A 24,615-nucleotide genomic window follows, 5' to 3' on the forward strand; every position below is an offset into this window, starting at 1 on the left:
TTTCGTTGACCACCAACTTCGCCGGGAGGAATAATATCATCTAAAATCCATTGCCTTTTATAAGGAGGCTCATAACAGGTTTCACTAATTGGGCTTCCGCCCTTAAAGTGAACACTATGCAATAATTTATATATATTTCATATAAATAAATATATATATATATATATATATATATTTATATATATATATATATATATATATATATATATATATATATATTGTAACAAAACCGCCCCCTTCTACTGCCACTTTTGTCACCTTCTGTTGCAAGAATTCCCAGTAGACATCAGCAACACGAAACTTCTTTTATAAATCAAATATATTTATTGTTTTCATCACAATAAATTGCACAACTTCCATCAGGATGACACCAGCAAGCAACTACCTATTACTTGCACCTGCTGGTGACCCTAAACACTAACTAGACACAGTACAGCTCCCTACTGACTGGCCAACTAGCTCAGCGTCAGTCACCTCTAACAATAGTACAACTCCAGGATTAAATACACATGTCTTCTCCCACAGGCTTGGATGACTGACAGGCGACACTCCCACCTTGTCTTTAAAGGATGGCTCCTCAGGTGTTCTGTAACGCCTAATCAGCACAGCCACCCCTATCAGCTCTGTGGATACAAACACGTTAAAGCATTCAAGTAAATCACTTTTTTACATTTACTTTACCACATGTCTCTGACCTGTACATTACTGAACTTAAGCACAATGCTACACCTGTATATAACTTGGTCTGCAGCCTTTTACCTGCAGACAGTTAGCACCATAGCTAATTCCACTATTAGAGGCCTGTGGAAAACCACTCCCATTGTCACAATATATATCTAACATTATTTTTGCATAGTTTTCCATACTTTTGTAAGCATGATCATTTACTCATACACACAGAATTCATACTTTGCTACCTGTAATAGCTCGAGCATTACTCACACTTGGATTTTTTACCACATGTCTGCTATACTGCTTAATTGTACTTGTTTTATACTTATGTGCATTTATGTGTTTGCTATGTTATAGGCATGTATTTGTATGCTGACAGTCTGGCGCTGCGGAATCTGTGGCACCTTGTGGCTTTATGAATAAACGATGATGATGATGATGATGATGATGATGACGAACCACTTCTTGATGGATTTTCATTAATAGAGTCTCAGAATAAGTGGCATGGAATGAAATATACTATCATTATTATTACTAGGTTCAATTTCCATGAATAAAGATGGCATCTTTGCCATCTGACTTTGGGCATCACAACTTTAATAGAAAATGAGGATTATATAGGTAGAATGTATAGTTCTTTTTTGATGCTCTTGAAACTTATTTCTGTCACCCCCACCGTTCCTTCATAGTTTGTTAGATGCACCTGGGGTTCAAGGCCCATTTGTTTCTGTCTAGGAAGTTCCTGCTGAACTGATCCACAATATAGTTTTCTCTCCCTGATAGATAAACTGCTGACAAATTTTTCAGATTCTTTTATGCCCTCTTTATAACTGGCTTGGTCGTGTCTTGCACAGTTATGCCACCTTGCTTCTATAAAGGCGAAAACATTTCCAGTGCCCAAAAATCTGCTCTTACTTCTAGAACATTTAATAGGACCATTGACCAGTTTGATGGCTGTATACCTTGTACAGTCTTTCCCACACAGTGAGCTTCCCAGCATTTATGCCGGTATCTGATGTAACTAAAATCCTTTTCCTGGGTCCAAAATATCTGCTGTTGACAGGGGTGATGGAACCAGGTGGATGGGGGGGAGGGGCAGTTGCCCCCCTATGATTTCTGCTGGGTAGACAAAGACTGTGTTTTGCTCCTCCACGATCTTCTACAGTAAAGCCTTCATACTACTTTATGAAGTCGTGGTATTTATTCTAAACTTGTGAAACTTTTTTCAAATTATAGTATAACTGCCAAATGTTCTTTAGTATAGAGTTCCATAGCATAGATTTCATACAGTTGGATTGATCTGATTATTTAAAAACTCAAAGTGTTCCGTTCATAAACATTTAAAAAATAACCTACATTGGCGGTGAACAACTATTCACTTTACTTTTACCCTGAATTTCATGCGGTGCGTTCAGTAATAAACATGAGATATAGCAATTTTAATTTATAGCACATACCAAGACCAGTGAGGCAGTGACTATAGATTTATACATACTCCCAATTAAATCAGATTAGGTTGTCAAAGAAATCTGAATAAAAACTAGGTTAACGAAAACTATGAAAAATTAACATTTTTAAAACGGACAATTGAATTTACCTATCTTTTTAACAGTTATTGTGCTAATTGGTAGTTAATATTAGTTAATATTAATAATAATAATATTTATTTAAGAATGTGTAAATACATTTTTATAGTAAAATAAATAAACAATAAAAAAACGATAAAAAAACCCCCATAGAAGTGGGAGTCGTTGTATATATCTACAGTCATTGTTACTGTCGTCAAATGAGATATCAAATGCGAGAAATAGTATATCTATCTTTATCAGTATTGCTATAGGAATTCTCTGAGACAAATCAACATAATCATAGTTGTTTCATAGAATAAGGCTGGGTACACACTGAAGAATTTTCCGACCGTCGTGTTATCTGAAACGAATGTACCTACGAATGAAAGTCAGATCGGTCTGACGATTCATGCATACACACCGACACGATTTACCTTCAGATCTGTGCTCTTGATCTGGTCCTTCATCTGATCCTCTAGTCTTCAGAGAATGACAGCACAATATTAATTAATTAAATAATTCATTCATTAATTCAATTATCCATTATTGTCACACTGATTTAAACCACCTTGTTATAGCTATCCATATGTCCTAACGAATTTCGTTAGCTTCTGTGACTCAGAAACGAAACATTCTGTCTCAGAACGAGCAAATGATTTATTCCTTCTACAGCACTCTTTACATTTATTCACAGGGACATTTATTGCTAGCATCGGCTGAAAAGAACACGACTCTGTAAACTCTATGGAGATCATTAGCATGAGTGCATACACATTGCATGAACGTTCGTGATTGGTCGGAAAATATTAAACAGTATGACCAACCGAATGAACCGACGATCGACACTTGGAGGAAACCCACGCAGGCTTGTGGAGAACATACAAATGTCACATAGATAAGGCTCTGGTCAGGAATCGACCTCATCATCCCACTGTGAGGCAGAAATGATAACAATTGAGCCACCGACCCCAAAATAAATAAATTCCACCAGGACCTCAACATTGGTAATGGTGGGTCCCACTGTGAAATGAAGAAAACTTTGACTTTCTGCCACCTCTGAGGCATGAATATATGTATCTTTTAAGTCTATGGAAGCATCCATTTTCCTGGGCTGATGACTTTCAGTATAGTGAACTATTTGATTACTTTCTTAAATTCTTGTACTGGATTGAAGTTTTAAGTTTTCAGTTACACACTGGAACATAATATTCTTCCCTTCTGTTGACTTTGGAGGTGAAACTTGAATAAAAAGATTTCTCGGTAGGGAAACTTTAAATTAGAGTTTGCTGTTGCTACCATTTCAGGGACCCATTTGTCTGAAATATTCTCCACCAGACTCAACAAAGGGCTGAGGTCTTACCCCCACAGCTGAAATATAGACAGTCAGAATGACCTACCTCTTCCTTTAAGAACTCAACTCTGGGTGACCTTCCATGTTCCTCTTAAATATTCCTTACCAGGTGTATCTGCTCTTAATTCCTTAAACTGGTTCTGAAAAGAACATTGGTCTAAATTTGTGCTTTGTCTTCTTCTTTTTCTTTCCTAAGGAAATAAACCAATTTTTTCTGTGGTCACACTTGAAATTGCTTCTTCTAATTTATTGTAAAATAGAAAAAAAAACATAATTTGGTACAAATATTCTGTTTTAAGGAAAGGGGGTGCTGACCATGATTTTAACCAAATTCTTCTTCTGGCTTTAACCAAAAGGAGCATAAATGGTGACAAAATCCAGACAAGAAATCTGATGGCAGTTTCAATTCATCCAGAGCGGCTATAATAATTTCTTTCTTTATTTCCCCAACATACCTTTAAAGCTTTAGCCACCGAAGTAAGACTACAACATAGAATATTATTTCTTTAGATCATTTAAATTTTTTCTATCTCTACAAGAAATAAAATTTTCCATAGGAAATGTAATGTCACGGGCACTAGGAGTCTTTACCCAGGGATCACCAGGTGATGGGCTTACCAGAGCAGTATAGATGGTAATATGGTACTCTGGTAGCGGGGTGATCACGGAACAGGAGACAGCAGATGATAGAGATGCTCGTGGAAGTCTATGACTAGCAGCACTGGTAATATATATGTAGAAGTACACGAGGAACTGAATGGACAAAGGAACGTGATGGTAGTCAGTGGTCTGCGGTAGCAAGTTGTACCACTGCTATAGTGAGGAGGAATGTCCAACAGCAACGAGGAGGTGATGAGAGTCAGCGGTCTGCGTTTAGCAAGTTGTACCGCTGTCTGGGTGAAGGAATGGAATCCAAGTGGAGGTATCCGGGGAGTCAGTGGTCTGCGTTAGCAAGTTGTACCACTGCTATGTGAGAGGATACTGGAACAGGTGACACAGGAAACAGGGATCAGTGGTCTGCCTCTAGCAAGTTGTACCACTGAATATATATGTGAGGAGGAGCATGGGGAGAGACTGCAATACAGAGGATACACGGGCACCTTGAACTTGATCCACAATGACATGCACAATATAGTAATGACTGAACAGCACTGTAATAATACAAAGTCACAGAAACTATCCGGGCAAAAGATAACACAGTCAATGATGGCAATAGTCTCAGCGGATAGTAAACTCCAGAGGAGAACAACTCAGTCCAGCAAGATATGCAATACACCAGTACAGTCAGAGAGTATGCATACCGTGGTTCAGGAGCAGGCTGTCAGACAGGAGTACAGAGATACCTGAACGGTTGGAGGCCGGCAGGATGCGAAGTCCCTGGAGGGTGAAGCGGTAATCAAGTAGGTGCAGCGCACAGGTAGGTAGACCAGCAGGGAAAGCAACAAATACTCAGGAAGCAGTAGTATGTAGAACTGGACTCCTGGAGGACCCTGAAGAGTAGTGATGGTCTAGCCGAGATGAAAGCAGCGAGGCGTACATCTGATGCAGACTGGCGAGTAGACACCGTCAGGAACACTGAGAAGCACGGAGAGCGGATCAGCTGCTGCAGACACAAGTAGAACTGAGGAGTAGCAGCCAGCAGGACTCTGCAGGTACACGGAGGTAGCGGATAGGAATCAGCAGGTGCAGTCACGATGAAACACGGGAGAGTAGAGCTGAGCTGGAACAGTTGAGCACGGAGAGCAGCGGATAGGAATCAGCTGTTGCAGTCTCGAGGAAACACAGGAGAGTTGAGGTGAGCTGAAGACTGTAGTGCACGGAGGCAGCGGATAGGAATCAGCTAAACAGTCACGATGAAACACAGGAGGGTTGAAGTGAGCTGAAGACTGTAGTGCACGGAGGCAGCGGATAGGAATCAGCTAAACAGTCACGATGAAACACAGGAGGGTTGAAGTGATCTGGAAACCACAGGAGAGTTGAAGTGGTCTGGAAACCACAGGAGAGTTGAAGTGGTCTGGAAACCACAGGAATCAGCAGCGCTGAATACACGAGGAAACACAGGAACACCTTCAGAGGCTCATGGGGAATGAGACTCCAAGATCAGGCAACGAGGTATGGAACTCAGGTGCTTTAAATAGGGAGTGTTGCCTGATCAGCCAATTAACTAAAAGGAACAGGTACTGAAGGTTTGAAAGTGCTGCGCATGCGCAGACCCTCAGGATGGTGGACGGCCACGGTTCCTAAATACACGGGAAGAAGCACTCACAGTCTGGTGAGTGACATGTAACATGCCTAAGAAGTCAAATGATAGCCACATCAACTACAGGAATAGAAGATACATTTATTTCCTCTTTACTGGATATAACTTTAATGGTTATTCCCCAATGACTTTTATCTGCTTTCTTCCATTCATGCAGAATTACTTCAATAATCGCCTGTAGTAGCAGAAAATTATCTTTCACATACTCAAAATTAGGATAATAGTTTCTGTGCTGAGAATGAGAGCTCTTAGGCTCTTCTAAATCTAAGGCTTCTCTAAATGCCTGTCAGAAAATAGACGGCCTGTAAAAAAACACTTAGGAACTCCTGGAGGATTTCTTCTTGATCTAGATTAGTATCAGCTTTAGACGTCTTTTTGGAAGGACCCCTATTACTTGTAAACTCGGAGATACCGTCCTCCACTGCTTCCACCATCTGTCACGATATGACTTCGAGGATGCCGCTGACTGATATTGACACTACTAGACAGGGAGGTGCGGAGTCTAATACACCCACGGTATTCACCAGGGACACCCGCAAGGAGGTTTGGGCTTGGCTGCGTGAGGTGCGCAGATCGCCGTTACCCCAGCTAGTTAACAGTGCAGCAGGAGAGAGCAGGAATGGCCGTACGGTCCGGATCGGGTGCCAATCGATAGCGCAGTACACTGGGGTGATCCAGAGGGAAGGTCAGAAGCGAGCAGAGGTCGGAATCCAGGAAACAGCGGAGTCAAATCACAGGACAGAGAGATTGGTCAGGAACAAACTAGGAGTCAGGAAACAATGGACAATAATAGGAACAGGGAGCAGGAGAAAGCATGTGGGAAGAGGTGCCTTATAAACCCTAGCCAGGCCCTTGATTGGTGGAGTATAATAGCGGTGGTCAAGAACAAAACCTGAGGAAAGAAGTGTTCCGTTGCCAACGGAACATAAGTCCTTCTGTGCATGTGCGGCCGGCGGAACCAGGAGCTGTTCAGCAAGACAGGTGTCTCTCCCCAGCACCTATGTACCGTGTGGGGACGGCGCCTGACACCATCTAGCTTATCACATCCTGAGAGTCTGTCTCTTTTACCTGCAATACCTCTTTAAGGCACATTGCACACACCAATTCTGAGGGCACTGCCTGGCTGCCACAGGCGCAGGCCTACAATACCAAGGAAATCTTATGTCATTTCTCCCTATACAACGTATTCCCTCTGGAAATGGAACAAAAGTTTGAATATTCTTTTGACCTTTGGCTTCATCTCTCTTCTGAGTTCCTTTTAGGTAATTCTTCCTCTAGGAGAACTAATGTAAAACTATAATTAGTACTCAATGTGCACTTTTTCCTTCCTTACAACACAATTAAAAGCTCTGGCTCACAGGAGGGGAGCTGATATTCATGGCCCCAGGCAGCGTAAAATAAAACAATCCACTGTTAAAACATTGTCCCATACAGCTATAACAATAACAGTCACAAAAATGTCATGCAAGAATTACACTGATATAAATAGTAAGAGAACAACAAGAGTCATACCTGGGCAATAGAATAGCTGCGCTAGAGCAAAATAAATGATTTTCACAGCACCACAAGCAGAGCAAAGTGCAATCTATTCTTGTTGTGGTATTTGATATCTGATTTTCTGCAATTATTAATTCATATTTTCACTTTCACAGTTTTAAAAAAATACCTATTCAGATATGTTCTGTAACTGGAAACTATTGTTCCTAATGACCTGTAGATGAACTCTTACAAGAACCATTATTAGCCATGCTGGAGACCATAATCTATATTCAGTGTAATAGTAATAAAACACATATAAATATATTGTTGTACAAGGTGCAGGGTACTGCATTGTGTTACTTTCCTTATGATGGACATGAGCTCTGCAATATTGCAGCCGATATCGACAATTAGCTTGATATGGATAACATGTATGGTCCAAAAAACGAGCGCAATGGCCCAAATGATCGCCCATCATCCCCATTTATTTATATAGCACCACTAATTCCGCAGCGCTGTACAGAGAACTCGCTCACAATGTAATCCACGTAATGATAGATTAGAATCACCTTCAGATAATTAAATTATAATCATAATTTATTTACGTAGCGCCACCAATTCCACAGCGCTGTACAAAGAATATTTGCCATTCACATCAGTCCCTGCCCCTTTGGGGCTTACAGTCTAAATTCCCTAACACACACACACACACACACACACACACACACACTAGGGTCAATTTGGTAGCAGCAAATTAACCTACCAGTATGTTTTTAGAGTGTGGGAGGAAACCGGAGCACCCGGAGGAAACCCACGCAAACACGGGCAGAACATACAAACTCCTCACAGATAAGGCCATGGTCGGGAATTGAACTCATGACCCCAGTGCTGTAAGGTCATGTTCGTAAATGTGTTTGAAAGATGACCACAATTTGCCCCTATCGACCTATGTGTGTGGTCATCTTCCAACTGTACTAAAAGACCCCAATAACCCCAATAATGATCCATCTGTTCGACCCGAGAGCCCCAACAGCCGGATGTCATCCAATTTGACCACCCACATGTATGGCCAAATTGAACATTTATCCTGTTGAATGTCATACACTGTTTTCAGCTTTACATGTCACAATATCTATGCTTACTTAATAAGAAGATAGTGCTCCAGAGATTCTCTCCACTCCCCCATGGACTAAGTCACTAATGTAGATAAGTGAATATTCTACCCTGTTATCATCAACGATGTATTGTATATCATGGTCCTGATTCATCAAGGAACACAAAGGAAACTCAATTTACTTTTTGTTTTTTAGACGCACCTACGCCAGACACAACACACAGCAGGATATACGCAATGCAGTCCCATCAGAAATCACAGAAACAAAATAAATTAAATACTTTAAAACCTGTTAATAATATAATCATTATTTTGTAATCAATGTCTATTGTACATAAAATGCATTTTTACATTTTCTCTTTGTTCTGATTTGCATACATGACTGTCATCACTATTAATCAGCATTTACACCTGCTCTGTCGCTGGTACAACTGATACGGCTAAAAATCATATGCCTGAGAGATGCCCAGAATTTGTATAGTACAAATGTGTGTGCGCTGGACCTTGGCACACCCTTACTGTGCATGGCTTATGTGCATTCACCCTTTCCTTCCCCGCTCCTCCCTTCAAATCATAGGCAGTCAGATTTGTCATTTGCATTCAGAGATGAATTGCATGCACTTGCTTTCACTGGCGTACAGTCTATTTCTGAGCATGCGCAGAGTTATTTCAGACAAAATACAACACACAATGGAACTTACATATGTTTTTTTAACCTGATTTACCTGTGTGCCCAATGGTCCAAAGTGAGTACCTTGCCTCAGGTGGCTTTATAAGAAAAGTAGCTTTATATGATTTGCAGGGGCACCTCTTATCCTTCCTATGCTGGCAGCTTGCATCAAGCGGCAGCAGCTCTATATTACTGATTTGTCAGGAAATCTTAGCATTATCCAAGTGCTGCCAGAGGAATTTTTGTAAGATGCCAATTACAAGTAGTGATTTGGCAGGACCAGAAATGCAATCTCCTGTGACCTACCAGCTGGGACCCCAAATGGAAGATACATTTAACAAAGCACAACTTACCGGCTGCCGCTCAACCTGAGAGTTTGCTCACACGTGGTTGCTGACATCATAGCAGTCATCTTCCAATAACATTTTCAGTCATGCCCGCTAATAGGTTTATTGATTTCAATAGGTTCATTATGTGGCATTGCAGTCAGTTTGTGGGCACACATTGCATTATCTCCCAACTCGTCAGCTCCATTTTTGCACAAGATCTGCGTCTCTCATCCACCCTCATTACATCCTTCCATTCCCGGTTACAGGACTTTTTCGGGCTGCACCCACTCTATGGAATTCTCTCCCTCGCACAATAAGACTCTCCTCTGGTCTACAAACTTTCAAGCATTCTCTGAAAACCCACCTCTTCAGACAAGCTTATAATATTCCTCGACCACCCTCTTAACTTCACTACATTACCCTATTACCACCCGTTACACAATTTCACACAAGACAACTACCCCCTGACCAACATTGTTGTGTGACAGGATCATTTAGCCTATGAGTCACTTTTACCTTTACAGTCTGGCTGGGCCGAAATGCAAAATGTAGACTTAACCTCATGTGTCAAACTCCCACTGTCCCATAGATTGTAAGCTTGCCAGCAGGGCCTTCTCACCTCTTTGTCTGTTTTACTCAGTTTGTTTATTAGTTACTATGTTTGTCCCCAATTGTAAAGTGCTACGGAATATGTTGGCGCTATCATAAATAAATGATGATGATGATGATGATGATGATTAGGTGAGTTGCCCTTTATCGGCAGCAATATCACAATATTTGTGATCAGCTTATCAATATGAGTGAGAACATCATAAATACTCCCACTCACACTGGTAATCTGGTGTAATATAGTACATATTAGCCACCAATTACTAGTAAATTACTGGTTCACATGAGTCCAAGTTAGTGCAGCTGGTTATTAAAAAAATTAAAAAGTTATTAAAAAACCAAGCAAAAAGCAGTGGAACAATGATATCATATATGTGGTAGCCCACCAGATCAATACCTGGATGGCCTCAATTTGACTTTGATTAGGACAGTTGGTCATTTTGTGCAAACACATACTAATACTTGGGCAGCCTTGTAGAAAATAGGTAAATTGCCTGACATAAAAAATCCATGTGTGGCAATTATAATAACTTTATTTTACGATAGTGAACAGAGAAGTCCTCTACATTATGTAATGTATATATTCCCAAAGCCTTACAGATTAATCCATTTAATTTAGTTCCATTAGGCCTCTTATCCACTGGTGTCAATTGTGTGCGGTCCACGAGCAGTGATAATATGAAAAGGCTTCTGAAAACTGAATGTGGTTTTCTCTTCAAGTTAAATGCGTTGCGATTAATGAAGTAACTTCCAATGATCTCCCAAGTGCAAGTAAAAGAGCCGCAAGTTAAACGCAAATCTAACGTCAGTGGGGGAAATTTTTACACATATAAATGCTTGTGATTATTTTCCGAACCATGAAATAAAGCTGGTCCATCAAATAAAAAATGACCTTACAAGATACTTAAACAACACAATTATTTAGAAAAATATTTATCAAGTGTCACTTAGCTGCTAAAACTCTAATTAGGAAATAAAATATGCAACAAGTAAATACAACCATGTGTTATTTTTGGCAATGAACAATGTGTTGTAGAATCTAAAGTTAAAACATGTGTAACTTTATTGAAAGTGCAAAAACCCTGACAACATGACTGTGATGTGAAAGTGGAATGTTCTGCTAGTTTAGAAGAAGTTACTTGGTCTGGAATGTAGCAATCTCCAGGCGCCCATTTTAAGCACCAAAAGCCTCATTAAAATGCCTAAAACATTTTTTTTTCTGCTGATTTTAGTCTAGTTATTGAAAGTTGCTTTTTTGGCAGTTTTTGTAACCTAATAAAACGTTCAAGATGTAAAATAAAAGAAAACAAACCTGGTTTTGCTGTATGTTTTTTTTTGGTTACTTTAGTTATTTTTTCTTGACTCAACATCAAACAATTACTATAACACATCATTTTGTTAGAGGAAGACAAAGTATGTGCAGACATGGAAATGGTGTGTCTGCAATAATATAGTTGCATTTTGCATTTCAGGGTAAGTATAAAAGCGGTTTTCATCAGCTGTCGTTTGCTATAGAGACCAACAGCCACTTTTTTTTTTACCGGCCTTTAAGCTGCGATAACAAGATAAGCACCAAAATGTATCCACTCTAAATCTGTTTGATGTGTTATCTATTTTTTTTTTTATTTCTTTTATTTATGATATGGGATTAATCACCAGCAATGAATTCAATATGTTCTCCGAACCTCACACCTTTAGGGGATCTTTATTCAAATAATAATATCAATGGTTTGATGTACAGAGCCATAACTAGACATTTTAGCATCTTAGGCAAGAAAGAAAACTGACAATCCTTGGACCTCAATGTTAACCAAATTAACCTAAAATATTCATTTTCAGCGTCACCCTTAAGCTTGGCGCCCTGGGCAACTACCCCTAACGCAAAGCTCTTCCGTCCTGCTGGTTTGTTATCATTATGTGACAGGATCACACAGGATTACATGGGTTACAATTGCAGTTATTGATGGGGAATGTGAGAATGGCGACTGTACAGCAGAGTTGGAGTACGAACAGATAATTGTTGTGGATATCATTGTTTTATTGTTTCACTTATTGATGGTTATTTACACATTGTTAAACGCCAAGGGCTGACACCACCACCTTCTTTTACCTTCAAACTGTCTAAGCTTAAATCATAACCTGAGGTCACAGTTTTAATTGATATAGAAATAGTGGCAGCGAAAGCAGATGCAGTAAGAGCTACCAGTCAACACCAAACGAAACTTGGGGTGACGAGCCGGCCCTGAACCCCGGCGCTACCTTACTGGCGTCCGAAAGACTCCGCCCCTTCTTGCCTCAGAGGGACACTCCCACAAACGATACCACAGGCACCTACACAAGTGACCCTGAAGAGACAAGATTGAAAGGGATGACTACTGCGGCCCAACATAACACTTCTGGCTGCACTGCTTTTCCTGTGCCTCGTCTGAATTAGGAGAGAAAAACAAGGTTAACAACAATACACAATGTCAGTGAAATCAAAAGTCATCAAAATGGGGAGGGCGGGAGGAAAATCCTGAAGAAAGAAAGGGACATTTCCTGTCCCTCTTGCTTATATAGGCTTCCTAACCCCACCCCGTGGTATCCTATTGGCTATTTCAAAAACCTGAGGAAAGCTTAACCCTTAAAAGTAAGTGCCATGATGAGACTGCAAGTCTGACGCCTAAATGCATTCATGGCGATTGTGGTCCTCATTTATCCATACAATATATATTACAACATTTTTGCTTGAGATGAAGGTCTCAGGCTTGCTGGGAAATATATTTCATTCAGAGCTAGAACGCTACAGTAATACTGATGAATAATACTGACCAAACATGGTGCAGACTGATCCTTTAAGAAAATTGCTTAATGATCAGCGCTATAAACAGTTTGACCACGAACCCGAAGAGCCAAATCGCAAAGATCAAGATGTCCAAGATGATGTTGGGGCAGCACGGTGGCTCAGTAGTTAGCACTTCTGCCTTACAGCACTGGGGTCATGAGTTCAATTGTCAACCATGGCCTTATCTGTGTGGAGTTTGTATGTTCTCCCCGTGTTTGCGTGGGTTTCCTCCGGGTGCACCGGTTTCCTCCCACACTCCAAAAACATACTGGTAGGTTAATTGGCTGCTTACAAATTGACCCTATTCTGTCTGTGTGTCTGGGTTATGGAATTTAGACTGTAAGCCCCAATGGGGCAGGGACTGATGTGAGTGAGTTCTCTGTGCAACGCTCCGGAATTAGTGGCGCTATATAAATAAATGGTGATGATGATGATGATGATGATGATGATGATGTTTAAGAAGGTGTCCAATGATCAAGATGTCCAGTCTATAGCTATTATCTTCATTTACCTGGAGTTTGTGGTAATAGAGCAAATAAAATCATCTGTACATAACTTATTCTCATGATTTACTGAACATTTATAGTAAAACATAGTGAAAGCTAGTGGTCGAAGAGGGGGTGTATACGATGGTATAATATACCGCCACTTCTCCTACTGCCTTCATTGTAAGACTATCAAATTTCATTCACTTACATTTACATTACATTTTTCATACCGTCACTTCTGAATGTCCAATTCAACCACTGGTGAAAGTAAAGACAAATTATTCATAGGAAAGGTAAATCTCCCAATTATTTATAGTCCTAGTAGATAATTACAGAATTAAACAATACACTGCAGATTTTCTACATTCACAATGATTGTCTAATTTTCTGTTTGCATTGTCTCTTACTCAAACAGGAATAACTGAAGCTTGTGTCTGCAAATGTCCAAAATCCAGTTGTGTTATGTGTCCTTGAAGATAAATAAAAGGCCAACCTTGGAGAGCCTGATAACCCTTTTATTGCAAAGTAGGAAAATAATATCTGCAGAAATTAATATAAAAATGTACATGATTAAAATAACAAGGTAAATTTAATGCAGTGGTGTGTAAAATCAAGATTAATTTACTCGCACAATGATATTTATTTGGGATTTTTGTCTTATTATTATCGATTTATAAATCATCACTATCTAAACCAGTGTGGTACAAAGTATATAGTACAGACAGAGCATTATAGGAATGACATAATTTTCACATTTACGAAAACATGGTGACACAACAAAGTGAGAGCCCTGCTCAATAGAGCTTACAATCTAAAGGAAAAAAAGTTAGGAACAAGAGCTGAGGGGACCTATAATGTGATAAATTTAGCGTGCACGTTATTCCGATTGTCATTGGAAACATTCTAACACATCAGTTAAGTGGAGTCAGATATTATGGGGTCAGTTTATAGGCACAAAGAAATACATTTTTATGATGTGTTTAAAGGCTTGAAAACCTGGTGGTATATTTACTAAACTGTGGGTTTCAAAAAAGTAGAGATGTTGCCTATAGCAACCAATCAGATTCTAGCTGTCATTTTGTAGAATGTACTAAATAAATGATAATTAGAATCTGATTGGTTGCTATAGGCAACATCTTCACTTTTTGAAACCCATAGTTTAGTAAATATGCCCCTTGGTGTTTTTAGTGCATCTTAAGATATGTCTGACCTCAACTCTAGTGTACAGATGCATCTGGAGCAAAAAATGCAACAATCATCATCATCAATTTCAAAACTTGCTCGCAATTTAAGTAGATGCAAAACGTACATCTCCTATCTAATGTATTTCAAGATTCATGTACCTCAAAATAAAACGCATCTCAAAGTGACGTGCTTAACCTGAGTCTGTACACCCTTATTAGGACATGCATGTCACGTTTGGAGTATGGAGGTAGCCACTGACTGGTATTGACGCAACTAGACTGACAGGCGCGGGATCTAACACACCCCCGGTATTCACCAGGCACCCCGCAAGGAGGTATGGGCTTGGTTGCATGAGGTGCGCAGGTCGCGGTTCTTCCAGGCAGTCAGCAGCGCAATGGAGTGTACACAGGATGGCCGAGGCGAAGTACAAAGCGGACTCCAGAAGAATGGTCAGAAAAAATGAGGTCAGGAACTAGAGGACAAAAGGTACCAAATCACAAAGACAAAGGGCTAGTCTAGGAACAAGCCGAATGTCAGGACCAATAGCAATAAACAGGAACAGGGAGAAGGACTCTGTAACGCTGGAGACTGGTGAACCAATACTCTGGCAATGTGCCAGTGGAAGTGGGATCCTTATATATCAGGAAATGGACCCTGATTGGAGGAGAGGGATTTCAGCGGTCAGAGCACATCTGACCTCCAACAGAGCCACGGAGAGAGTGTCCCGCTGCCTAGGAACGAGATGCGGCTGAAGTGCACATGCGCGTGCTGGAGGTAAGCCAATAGCCCGAAGAAGCGTCCCATTGCTAGGCAATGGGATGTGAGCAAGAGGGCAGACAGGCGGCCGTTCACCGGCACCCAGGAGTAATGCGGGGACGGCGCCTGACAATGCACAAGTAACTTAACTTTGTCATATGTGAGAAAGGGACAGATAGGAGGCAGACACTTAAGATGAAGACAACAGCCAGTTGTCAGAGCATGAATGTGAGCAGTGAATGAGAGGACAGAGTGAAAGATTGCCCCTAAGCAGGGTGCTAGTGGAGCGGGAGAGATTGGAATGTTATCCCCAGTGATTGTTATGGCAGGGGAATAATTGTAGAAATATGGCAGGTTCTGTTTTATCCAGCTTGTATTTATGCATCAAAAGCACATAAAATAGTAACTGGGACTAGCAGAGATCAGAGATCTGTACCATAGAGATAGAATTGAGTGTCATCAGCATACAGGTGATACTGAAACCCAACGGAGCAAATGAGCTAATCAAGCCCATAAATAATGGTGAAATAGTGGAGGAGTCCAAAGAGAGAGTCTTGTGGTACACCAATAAAGAGGACGAGGAGAGGAAACAGTGCAGGAATTGGGGACACTAAAGGTTTAGCAAGACATATAGATCATTTAGATCATACTTTCTATGAGATCATAGAAAGTACAAGCCTTGGATACCCAAGGAAGAAAAGAGTGATTAACTGTGTCAAACCCTGAAGATTAATAAAACAGAATTACTAAGGAGTGGACATTTGCATTTATGACTACTACAGTAAAGATTGTTTCTTTAGAGTGGTGTGAGCAAAATCCAACGTACAGAGAGTACAATTAAGTTTTTTGGGCAGTTGGCAGTTGGTCTAAATTACATATTGATAATTTGAGCCACACTTATTACAATATTTTTGTCATTGAACAAAGACTTTAAAGTCTATGTAAACTGAAAGATATAATTGACTGCCATCAATATATATCTGTCCATCATTTTTTGTCACTGTCCTGTTCACCAATGAATGCATATACACTTTGAAGATGTACACATTTATGAATGTTGTATTTAAGAAGTTCATTACTTTTAGGTATATTGCATATCCATAACGGATATGTATATTGTGAGTTTTGCAATGAAAAATAATACTGTATTAATTATGTCAGTGACAAAATGGCAATTTTATAGCTTTACAAAAAAGTGCATTGTGAAAGTCTGGGATAATCATGGGCCTGATTCATCAAGGTACGCAAACTCATGTTTCATACTTTGAGTGACGCAAACTCTTATATTTGCGTTGGAGTTTGAGATTGAGTTGGCTTTGAGTGCCGTATCTGCTCTGTTTGCGCTGCGTATGTGGTGTTTTATGTAGCTCAAGTCCCGTTTAGCAGATACGTATGAGTTTGCGTACCTTGATGAATCAGGCCCCATGTTAGGAAATTACTGGCTTAGTAACAGACAGGTCAGGAACACAAATTTGCAGGGACATAGGAATACAGGAACAAGGATCTCAGGAACTAGGAATACAGAATATTTTTGAAATGTATTGAAATAAAAAGTACTGAAGCAGCCACTTCATTTTGTCCACACCCTGTTGTTTTAGTTTTTGTCTATTTTTTTAAATGGTATACTCCCCCTATTTTTCACCACTGCTACATTTCTATACATATAAATTGCTGAAGTTTAATAATTGAATCAAAGTGGTAATCAGCAATTTCTGTGCACTAATATCAGTTGCGATGTGATTAGTACACAATCAATTATTTTAGCAAATAACAACATGCAAATAAATTTAATCTATTTATTTCAGTTAAAATAAAATATCATGTGTTTAAGAAGCTAAATAATGTTTCCAACATGGTAATTACACAGAGTTTGGTCTCATTCTGTTCGCATTCGCTTGAGAACTTTTCCGGTTGTACTTGTGAAGCTAGTTATAACTAATATTACTTTTCATATAACAGCTAGCAACTCCAGATATGTCATAGAAATTAATCTTGTTTTATATATATATATATATATATATATATATATATATATATATTTATATATATATATATATATATATATATATATATATATATATATAAATATCCAGCACCAGAACCTCTGAACCCTTCATATCATCATCATCATCATATATGACAGCAACCGTAGTGTATATACTGTGTGTGTGTATATATATATATATATATATATATATATATACAGTATATATACTGCGGTTGCTGTTGTATGAAGGGTTCAGAGTTTCTGGTGCGGTGGTTCAGGTTTTTTTGAGGTTTTTTAGTGGCGCAGTGTAGACGGATGTGACGTGATGTATGTCTGTCGCTGTGTGGGATTGGTTTTGTAGGTACGTGCTTACCTTGATGCTGTGGTCCTGTTGGTGTTCTTGTTTTGCTTGTTTTTGCCTGTGGGTAGGTGAGTTCACGTAGTGTCAGTTATTGATTATTTTTCTCTACCTGGTAGGAGAGAGAAAAAAAAAAGAAGAAAGACAAGTGAAGGAGTAATATAGCTCCTTTCCGTGTTGCTTATAGCTCCCAATGTCTATAACTCGTGGGTGTGGCCAGTAATGTTTATGGCTCTTGTTATTTGTTTATAGCTCTTAAGTTACAGCAATTTTGCGAATTAATGCTGTTAATAGCTCAGTTTAGTTCTCTTTGCAGTGCAATGTGGTGCCAGTTAGATGTTATAGCGGTTTAACAGTTAATGCTGTTTCCAGCTTAGTTAGGTAACCTGTGTAGAGTGATGAGAGAGAATTTAGATATATCTAGTAGAGCATATGTATTTTGTATAAAGATCCTTAGTGTATGTGTTTATTGTCCAATTGCACTGATCAAGCCCTATACGATCTGGCTGTGTAAGCAGCACGGTTGGTAAGTGGTTAGCACTTCTGCCTCACAGCACTGGGGTCATGAGCTCGATTCCCGACCATGGCCTTATCTGTGTGGAGTTTGTATGTTCTCCCCGTGTTTGCGTGGGTTTCCTCTGGGTGTTCTGGTTTCCTCCCACACTCCAAAAACATACTAGTAGGTTAATTGGCTGCTAACAAATTTACCCTAGTCTCTGTGTGTGTGTGTGTGTGTGTTAGGGAATTTAAAGTGTCTGCTCCAATGGGGCAGGGACTAATGTGAGTGACAAAAATATATGATACAGTCATTACGACTCCCCAAAAATGTATACAATTACAATATATACTGTCTTATAGTATATATTGTGTACTAGGGGAGGGTGCACTCACACACTTTTATGAATCATATATTGGAAAAAAGAGAAAGGAGAGTGTGTTTTTCTTGAGGAACTCTAATGACAAGCATATAAATAGAAGCTTCGTCTTTATTATAATCTATTAAAATCGAAACATTAGTATGAAAATTCTTCATATTACAATTAAAGAAACTTCTAGCGAAATATTAAAAAAATGATAAACAAATTAATGACCAGGATAATTCACTGTTAAGATAGGTAGCGCTATGCTACCTAGCCGTGACGCTGTGCCAAATCTTAATTGTGTATTTATCAAATATTTATCCTTTTATTGATTAGGATGTATAGATACAAATATTTTGTTCTCTTTTTCTTTTTGTCTCAGATGCCTTTGTTGAATAAATAAAAAATCATGAATCCATAATCTATAATGAGTCAACCATTCTTAAATTGTGAATGATCTCTTGCACCATACTATCAATTAGAATATATGTAAAGACTGCATGCAGGATTAGTATCCCTAATAGTGTGTTTGTTGCTATAATTCACATATATTAGATAAGAATTCTTCCACCATATTATCAAAATAAAACATATATAGAGACTACATTTGTGATTAATATCTCTAATAATATGCTTTTCTTATAGTTCACATATATTAGATAAATGATTCAGTATGTTAACACCTATAAACTTGATGTCCTCAGGTGCTTACTTATAATCCTGTGAGGATAGGTTTATTCCTCTTAATTTTTATTTTTCTATTCCAAGAACAATAGGTATTCTCAAGACTATCCCCTTAGTTACTTGAAATACCACATAGGATTTATAATATAATATATAGTAATATAATATTATATATATATATATATAAAATACAAGTTAACCCGTGCATGATACTCATGCATTCTAGTCAAATCAAGGTCAATTGGATGAGCCCTTTCTGAGAAAATAGTTTTTTCCACACACACACACACACTAACACACGCCGCTAGGCTTTTATATATTAGATAATGCTAAGAATTTAGTAGGTCAGTGTAGTATATAACTCCGCCCAGCAGGTGGCGCTGCAGCTTGAGCACTCTGTCACCGGTAGTTTTTTCCACACACACACACACACACACACACACACACACACACACACTAACACACGCCGCTAGGCTTTTATATATTAGATAATTAGTCTAATAATAGACTAACAACAGGGGCAGGAAACTGCAGAATGATGCTCGATTTGAACTATATCTGCACATATTGAACCAATGTGCATAATTTATTAAACTCTATGAGCCCTATATTATAAATCCTATGGGGTATGTCAAGTAATTAAGGGGATAGTCTTGAGAATACCTATTGTTCTTGGAATAGAAAAATCAAAATGAAGAGGAATAACCCTGCCTCCGGAAAGGCCGCGTAGGAACTCCACAGCAATGTAAATTCACAAATTTTTCTTTGTCCCCCATAGAGGTGCACAGGAAAATTAGTAATGTTCTGGAACTGTAGTACCCGGAAGTTGCTGTGATGTCTGGCAGCTCATCGCAGGGAATTAAATCCCCCCCCCCCCCCCCCGGTGTGTGTGACTGGAGATAATGATTTGTAAGAAGACAGCTTAATTTATTTAAAGATAAAGAACCTTCTATGTGGAATTGCTGCTTTAACTAGACTGTATAATTTCATACGTCACTGGCGTAAATCTTGTAATGATTTCAGCGCATATACTGCTATCTACCTATCAAAATGCTCTGGACACTGATAAACAAGCATACTTCTAATCTTTCATCTATGCTCAGGCTTCCTAAACACATTTAAATCTCATCTCAATCTTCCCACCCCAAACCCTCCAACTACCATTAGTGCCCAGGATCTTGTTTCCTATTTTAAGGACAAGATTGATAAGATCAGACTTAAAATGGTATCATCTCCCTCAACTAGCAATTAGCTCAATTCCTTCCCAGCATCCTCTGACACCCTCTCTTCATTTGATGCCACAAAGGGAAGAGGAAGTTTCTACTCCCTTCTTACCTCCCTACTCTACCTCCTGTTCTCTTGATCCCATTCCCTCACAAATTGGTAGGTCCTTGTCTCCTGTGCTCATTCTACCTCTAACTAAAATCTGTAATCTATTTCTCTCTGCTGGTATTTTTCCAACACTATTCAAGCACAAAGTGATTACTCCTATTCTAAAAAAAACAAAATTCTGACCCAAACTCTCTCTTAAATTACCGTCCCATCTCTCAGCTCCCATGTCCCTCTAGACTTGCCTACACTCACCTCACACGTTTCCTTTCTGCAAACAACCTATTGGACCCTCTTCAGTCAGGCTTTCGCTCTCAACACTCCACAGAGACTGCACTGACCAAGGTTGTCAATGACCTGATCACAGCTATAAATAAAGGCTGTTACTCTCTTCTTATTCTCCTGGATCTCTCTGCTGCATTTGACACCGTTGACCACTCTCTCCTCATACAGACGCTACAATCCCTAGGTCTTGAAGGCACTGTCCTATCCTGGTTCTCATCCTACCTATCTAATCGCTCTTTCAGTGTTAATTTCTCTGGAACAACCTCCACTCAGCTTCCTTTATCAGTTGGAGTACCACAAGGCTCAGTCCTAGGTCCTCTGCTATTCTCTATCTACACCACTTCTCTTGGAAAACTAATAAGCTCCTTTGGATTTCAGTATCATCTCTATGTGGATGATACACACATTTATCTATCCTTTCCTGATCTCTCACCATCTGTGTTGTCCCACGTTACTGTCTCTCTGCTATTTCATCTTAGATGTCTTCTCGCCAACTCAAACTCAATCTTTCAAAAATAGAATTAATAATATTCCCATCCAACAATAGAAACTTCCTGCCTGACATTTCTATTTCTGTTGACAAGCTCACTGCCTAGGTGTAATCCTTAACTCGCAACTATCCTTTCCCACATCAACTCTATATTTACATAATGCTACATACATCTAAAAAACATTTCCAGAATACGTACATATCTCACACAAGACACTGCAAAAAATTCATGCACTCATCATCTCCCGCATCGGCTATTCCTTCCTTACTGGTCTTCCCAAAATCAGACTCGAGCCCCTACAATCTATTTTGCACGCAGCGGCTAGATTGATTTTCCTTGCAAATCATTTTTCGTCTGCTGAGTCACTCTGCCAGTCTCTACATTGGTTGCATGTTTTTCAACAAATTCAATATAAAATTTGTCTACTAACATACAAGACCATCAACAAAATTGCAACGACATACATCTCCTCGCTTATCTCAAAATATCTCCCAAGTTGATACCTCCGTTCTGCACAAGATTTGCGTCTCTCTTCCACTCTCATCACTTCCTCCCATTCTCGGTTACAGGACTTTTTTCGGGCTGCACCCACTTTATGGAATTTCCTCCCTCGCACCACAAGACTTTCCTCTAGTCTTCAAACCTTCAAGCATTCTCTGAAAACCCACTTCTTCAGACAAGCTTATAATATTCCTTGACCACCCTTTAATCTCCCTAGGTTACTCTATTACCACCCTCTACACAGAACAACAACCGTCTGACCAACATAGTTGTGTGACTGATCATACAACAACTAAATACTTTGTAACCTTTGCATTCTAGCTGGACAAATATGATGTTGCACTTACCCTTGTGTATCAAACCATTGTCCTATAGATTGTAAGCTTGCGAGCAGGGTTCTCTTACCTCTCTGTCTGTATGTATTACTCAGTATTGTTTTATTACCGTTCGTTACCAATTGTAAATCGTTACAGAACTTGCTGGCACTTTATAAATAAAAGTTGTTGATGATGATGATGATGTGATCTCACTGAGCTAACATCGACCTACTTCATTCTTTGTATCAAAGATGAGAAGGTAAGAGAAAGATTGTGAGATTTGTAAAACAAGGGAAACATTAACAGCAATAATTGCAATGCAAAAATGTGTGTCTCTTTCTGAGCTCTTGCACACATATGTGCACACCTACAATATACACCTACAACATACACCTACAACATACATTAATCTGTCTTTTCTTTTGGATTGTCTATTATAACATAGAGGCTCCTTTTTCAACGCTTCCATTGTTCAACTCATGCACTCTAGTTGCAGGTGTGTAACGAAAAGCTTAAATATGACGAGAAAATACAAGTTTATATATTATTATTATTATCATCATAATTTATTTATTAAGTACTAATTGCAGCGCTATACATTGATGGGATCATTAGAAATAAAAAAACCATGGTATGAAACAAAAGGTAATGATGTCGCTGCCCAAATAAGCTTACAATCTAAGAGGTGTGGGGAACAATTCATAAATAATTTACAATAGTATTTGGAAGCTGAGACAGAGGGGAAGAAAAGCTTGTAGTCTGGAGCAAACCTGACTGTCCCTGGGTGCTGGAGAATGCATATCCCAGCGAGCCCAGGCGGGGAAGGGAAAGTGATGTCAGAGCCCACCCACACAGGGCATGGTGGCTCATAGGAGCAGAGAGAAGGGTAGGATTAGGGAGAGAGAAGGAGATGTGGCCATAGAGGAGAGGGGGCCCATAAGAGAAGGCACAAGGGTGGCATTGTGCAATAAGTGCAGACATTGTGAGCTCCAGAGTGAAGGAGCTACTTACTAGTCCAGAAGTCCAGCAGTGTCCAGGTGTCATGAGGGGGTCCACATCTGGTCTAGGCATCTAGAGGAAGTGCAGATCCAGCTCAGACGTCCAGAGAGAGTGCAGATTCAATCTAGCTGCCCAGAGGGAGTACAGAGGCAGTGCATGTGTCCAGAAGCAGTCCAGAGTCTGTCTGGGTGCACAGAGGGAGTTCAGATCAGATCCTGTTGTTCACTGGTGTCCAGGAGCTCACCTTCATCATCCTACCGAGTACTTGACTGAGAAGTTCGGTGTGGCTACAGATGATTTGGAAGACCTATAGGGACAGTCAGAGCCTTCAGAGTATTTCTTTGAGTGTCCATCAGGCTTCATGAACTGGCACATAGTCACAGCATGTGTTAGTAACCCTGCCAGCATTTTACTTCACCATACCCATAGTTTATTCACCTGAGCTAGATTAGAGTGTGTGTCTGTAGGTACAAGAGGGTATACTGCATGTGTGAAGATGATCTAAACAGATTCGGGTGATTTCTGGCTAGGACTTGTGGAGTTTTCCCTACTGTATACTGTGGAACCTCACATCCTTAATGTTCAAGTGAGTTTGTTCTATGCTGCAGTTGAACTTCTTGTAAACAGTCTTTGTATTATTGTCATTACCAGTACCTTTACCACGTGGTGTGAATGTCAAAACTTTAACTGTCAAACCTTTTTCTGTCCTCCCTTAGCAATGTGGGGACAAGCATTTATTTCCCTATAAATCGTTTTAATTGAGCCACTGGCCTTAAATACTATTGTCTGCTGATAAATGTGTCAGGTAGCTTGTTCCAGGTGTTTATCTCCACGACTAAACACAAATTATGGTTTTGGAGTCGTGCAGGGGTTTCCTGAGTCTACATTGTGCAGACGCTAACCTAATCCAAGTATTGAATTCTGGTGGAGACAGTGCCTTACGGAAAAAGGTGACACTTTGTCATGCCTACACACCTCTTAACACTGTCAAACTGTTGCTAACCAAGCTCTGGACTTCCAACAAGAAAAGGATTGGGGAAAGTGATATCAGGAAAAATATAGGTATCTACTTCTTCTTTTTATTAGTAGCAAAAAGAGTAAAATAATTGCCCACTAACTGCAGGGTTCCTTGGCCCATCTTTAGTCTGAGCTCTTAAAATTACACTGTCTGTATCCGAATATGTGGGCTCTAGTACAAGCCACTTATAGAAGGCAAAGTTCTGTCACATCTGTGTCATATATTAGTAAAAAACGGAATATATCTGATTTTAGGCATACCTCTACACTATTGCAATTTGTTGACCCCAAAAGAAGTAGGGCTTGTTAGGAAGTGGGTTTGACGTCTTGTGAAAGTGGGCATATATATCATATATGATTGGATTAGACTGTTTTATCTGATTTGGAGTAGACTTATTTTGTATGGAATTTGCCTGGTTAAATGGATTTGTTAGATCATATCACTAAAGTCTATGGGGTCTGCTCTCTTCTGGCACACTAAC

At 39.6% G+C, this 24,615-nt stretch overlaps 1 long non-coding RNA gene across 1 annotated transcript; it reads right to left on the reverse strand.

The window, feature by feature from the left end:
• Positions 1 to 353: 353 nt before the first annotated feature.
• LOC142157639 (uncharacterized) lies at positions 354 to 23,418 on the reverse strand. Its single transcript, XR_012692537.1, has 4 exons — positions 23,129 to 23,418; positions 17,666 to 17,762; positions 3,638 to 3,782; positions 354 to 623 (listed from the first exon to the last, which is right to left on the reverse strand). It is a non-coding gene; the product is annotated as an uncharacterized LOC142157639 (long non-coding RNA).
• Positions 23,419 to 24,615: the final 1,197 nt, after the last annotated feature.

This window comes from Mixophyes fleayi, chromosome 5, assembly GCF_038048845.1.
Source record: "Mixophyes fleayi isolate aMixFle1 chromosome 5, aMixFle1.hap1, whole genome shotgun sequence".
NCBI lineage: Eukaryota > Metazoa > Chordata > Amphibia > Anura > Limnodynastidae > Mixophyes > Mixophyes fleayi.